The sequence below is a fragment of the Colobus angolensis genome, unplaced genomic scaffold, assembly GCF_000951035.1.
Source record: "Colobus angolensis palliatus isolate OR3802 unplaced genomic scaffold, Cang.pa_1.0 Scaffold43, whole genome shotgun sequence".
NCBI classification, from domain to species: Eukaryota; Metazoa; Chordata; class Mammalia; order Primates; family Cercopithecidae; genus Colobus; species Colobus angolensis.
The window spans coordinates 1333402-1338000 of NW_012117710.1; the positions used below are offsets into that span (position 1 = coordinate 1333402).

A 4599-nucleotide genomic window follows, 5' to 3' on the forward strand; every position below is an offset into this window, starting at 1 on the left:
TGGCGCCTGGACACACAGACCCTGCCCTCGGCTGAGCCTCCGCTGGCTCGCAGCCAGCCACAGAAGGGATCCTGGTCTCTGCTAGTGGGCTCCATGAGGTAACCAGAGTCAGAAGCCAGGGGTGAGTCTCTTCCCCGGGACAGACAGCCGGGTGACTGAAACTAGCACAGCACCCACGCCTCGGCCCCAGCACCTCCAGGCTGCTAAGAATCGCTGTCGAGATGCCTGTGTGGACAGAAAGTGTTTCACACATAAGGGATTCTTATGAGGCAGAGGAAGCCAGGGGGGTTCTGCTGACAACACTGGACTGAGGGAGCCCACCTTTCATCTCCAGGCAGCCAAACGGCACTGACAGCAGCAGGGAAGCGGCCGGGTCATCACAGGGGCCTCCACACCAGCAGCCACTCGGCTGGCTCTGCATGGGGTGGTTGCATGCATGCCACCTTCCCTGGCATACAGGTCCGTGGCTTCAGACAGAAACAGAGAAGCTAAGGGTCCCCTTTAGTGAGACTGGAGAGGGAGGGGGAGGGCGAAAGAGAGAAAGACCTGCCAAGTCACATGGCCTCCTTCCACATCCACCGACCCCAGGGGATGCTGGGCAGCAGGCCTGGCTCAGCCGGGGCCCCACAGTCCCCCCAAAGGGCACGTGTCATTTGAAACCTCATCCTCACAACCCGCTCAAGTGGGAAACCAGGCCTGGAAGGGTTAAAGGAACATGAAGACAGAACTAAACCCCAGCTCCCCGGGGAGGGCTTAGCTACGAAACAGGAAGTGGACAGGGCAAACCCTGGGACCCTCTGGTCCACAAGAGGAAAGGCCCAAGGCGCCAACCCCAGCGGCAGAACCTCCTGCCCGCAGAGCTGGGAAGGACAGAAGCGGCAGGTGCCAGTCCCTTCTAAGACTAGCGAGCAATCATACAGCCCAGTCACCAAGACACAGACAGGCCCGTGGGAGCAGCTGTTCCTCCTGCCGGGGCCACCACGAGCCACCCACCTCCCCAGCACTCCAGGCCAGCAGGGGCCTCTGGGATGGTGAGCTCAGCAAACCACGCCCAGAGCCGAGACCCTGAGGCCCTGGTGCCCAGGACCAAGGAACGGCCAAAACTCACTGGTGCCAGACAGAGGCACCAGGGACTGAAGCCTGGGAGAGTGAGTGCACCCAGCCCAGGCGGCTTCCCGGGGCCAAGCCCACAGGCCTGAGCGGGAACTGGAACGCTGAGGGAGCGCTCCCCAAGGGGCGATGAAGTCCCGTCACTTGGGGACATGGCGGCGATCCTGGCGCAAGCTCAGAGCGCTCATGCTGTGGGAAGAGGCTGCACGGGGCCCCGGGAGCGACCGCTGACCCGCAGGCTCCCCGGACAGACGCTGCCGGGAGGACAACATGATGGCCCACGGGGGGACACAGGCTTCTCCGTCCTCGATGGCGGATTCCGGAGGTCCGTCCAGGATCCACTGGGCGAGGGGAGGGGCCAGCGCAGTACTTTTCCACAAGGTCCCCGGAGCCCAGGAATGCTGCTCCCCAGGCCCAGCCGCCCACCCTTCTAAGCACTTAGGTTCAGCTTCAAAAAAAAGCTTGAAACCTTTTTTTTTCTAAACAATTTCCCATGAGAACCAGGGAGAGTCAGCAAGGAAATATCCATATTAGCAGAGACACCCCCTTTAATGTGGAGACTGGCTCCCGACACACAAGAACATGAGCCCCGAGCCCCCATACGGAGTCAGAGGCCCATCTGAAAACCCTCCCAGTAGCCTGGAAATGGGCCACAGGGGCATGCACTTTGCAGAGAATCCAGCCGAAGGCAGCTCCTTCCACCAGCTCCCTCAGAAGGAAGTGGCTGCCGACCCCTGCTGGTGAACCGGCCTCCACCGAGACCGCATTCCCTGGCTTCCCAGGCCCTTTTCCCGCTGCCAGCTCCTCCAAAGGCTAAGGAACCGGCTCCAAGTCGCTTCCCAACGCTCAGCTGGGCGGGCCTGAGACCAACTCCATGCCAGTGGCCAGAAAGCCAAGTGAGAGTGTGGTGACTCTGCCCGCAGCCACGTGCTCCAGACCAGCAGAGTCCAGCCCTCAAAGCAGAGCTGAAGGAAACAAAGGCTTTCTTCTTTCCCCTCTTGCTTTCCAACTTTCTTTTAATCAACACATATTTTAATAATGAAAAGTAATTACTTGAATCATATACTTTAAAATAATTACTTGAACTTAAACAAAAGGACAGACACCAGCCCCTCACTTGGGTACGAGTTTTAACCTCTGCCCACAGTCACCATAAGCTGAGCTGTCGTGGGGGTCCTGCCAGTGACCAGTGGCCTGTGTGGGGATCAGGCAGGAGGAGGGTTCACCAAGAAGGGAAAGCCAGAAGCCTCTTGACTCAACTCAAAAAGTTCAGGGTGACGCCACGCCCACCAAAGTCTTGTGTGCCTGAGGCTCTGTGGAATCGGGACTGGGCTGAACCACAGGACAAGAGACCCAACAGCTCGCGGGAAACCAGTGTCCATCTGGAATCCAGAAACCAAAAGGCACCCGCACAACTGGACCTCAGGCTGTGAAGAGGCGCAAACAAGAGGCAGTCGGCCTGGGGACACAGGAATTGAACAGCTCGTGGAGGAGGAGCCGAAATTCAGGGCGAGGCTCGGGTGGAACGCTGAGCTGCCTCCTGACCCGCTGCACGGGAGCCATAGGACCTCTGCACCTGCCAGGCCTTGGCCTCCGGGTGACCTTGGGGTGTTCTGCTAAAGAGAGCCCAGGAGAAGCTGTCTGGCTGTGCTGGGGGTGCTGTCTGGCTTCCCTCGCCCCTCGGGGGTGGCCGTGAGAGACGACCCTCTGAGATAGCCAAGACCTCCCCGAGGCACATACCCCGGCTTCTCCCCTCCACCCACGCCTGCTGAGCCGCCTGCAGCCACAGACGTGGTGGACGTGATTTGACACCACCTTCCCAGAGCTCAGCACTGCCTCACTGGACAGGATCCCAGAGTGAGCTGGGCCACACCCAGCAACCAGGCACACTCCACTGTCCCAGGCACCCGCAGCTGGGTAGCCCAGCGACCCCTCCAAGCACCCGCAGTGCCCACTTCCTGCTGGAAGCCGCTTTGAATAAGGGCCTGCATGGGCTCCCCCTTTCCACCGCCCTCCGCACAGCGGCCGTTTTCTCCTTTCATGAAAAACAGGGCCACCTGCCACCCCACATCTCACAATGGCACACCGCCCCAGGCACGAGACCTCCAGCACTAAATAACGGCAGAGCATGAAACCCTGGCGTCACCCTGGGGAAGTGAACAAATGTAACAAGTTGGCACTAGGCCCTTGAACAACTCAGGGACCCAGTCTAGCTGTCACTTACTGATCGATCTTTAAAATAAATTCTGAAAATATGTGCCCCAAACCACAGAATGGTCTCAAAGTTTAAGGACTTAAGCAACAAAGCTACAACAACACTCTCGTTCCCATTTACTCATCTATGTCAACAAGGCTGCTCAGCACTGAAATCTGACATGGGAACAGGAACACAGCCCGTGGAAACCTGCTTTCTCTCGAACAATGACATGCAGATCCACAGGTGAGTGCGCCAACCGCAGAGACACGGCAAGCCCTGCCCTTCGCAGGGTGGTGACACGGGGTCACAATGCCCTGACCATGATGCAATGCACGCCTCATCGGATTTCACTTTATGTAGAATCATTTGTGAAAATTCCTAATCTATTATGCTGTTTTGATCAACAGCATGCTACTAACGGTAAACACAGCTCAACGTAGAAGAAAAATTTTAACACTCAGAACTAGGTGGGTAAAAAAATTTTTTATATTTTCAAATTTAAATGTATATGCATCTTTTTGTGGAAGATAAATATGATACAGGACATAACAAAATACTTTCAAGAATAAAAATGCAGGGCTGGGCGTGGTGGCTCACGCCTGTAATCCCAGCACTTTGGGAGTCTGAGGCGGGGGGATCACAAGGTCAGGAGATCGAGACCATCCTGGCTAACACAGTGAAACCCCGTCTCTACTAAAAATACAAAAAGATTAGCCGGGCGTGGTGGCGGGCGCCTGTAGTCCCAGCTACTCAGGAGGCTGAGGCAGGAGAATGGTGTGAACCCAGGAGGCGGAGCTGGCAGTGGGCCAAGATGGCACCAATGCACACCAGCCTGGGTGACAGAGTGAGACTCTGTCTCAGGAAAAAAAAAAAAAAAAGAATAAAAATGCAGGCCAGGCGGGGTGGCTCACGCCTGTAATTCCAGCATGTTGGGAGGCCGAGGTGGGGTGGATCACCTGAGGTCGGGAGTTTCAAGACCAGCCTGGCCAAATGGTGAAACCCCATCTCTATAAAATATACAAAGAATTAGTCGGGTGCGGTGGTGTGCACCTGTAATCCTGGCTACCTGTGGGGCTGAGGCAGGAGAATCGCTGGAATCCAGGAGATGGAGGTTGCACTGAGCCGAGATCCCACCACTGCACTCCAGCCTGGGTTATCTGGGTGATGCTGCGCTCCAGCCTGGGTGACAGAGCGAGACTGTGTCTCAATAAAACGAGGAATAAGGCTGGGCGCGGTGGCTCAAACCTGTAATCCCAGCACTTTGGGAGGCCGAGACGGGCGGATCACGAGGT

General features: G+C 56.9%; 1 protein-coding gene across 1 annotated transcript in view; it reads right to left on the reverse strand.

Moving 5' to 3' along the window:
• LOC105522419 (chromosome unknown open reading frame, human C7orf50) overlaps window positions 1-4599 on the reverse strand; it is a 130279-nt gene that overhangs the window by 116052 nt on the left and 9628 nt on the right. The window lies entirely within an intron of this gene.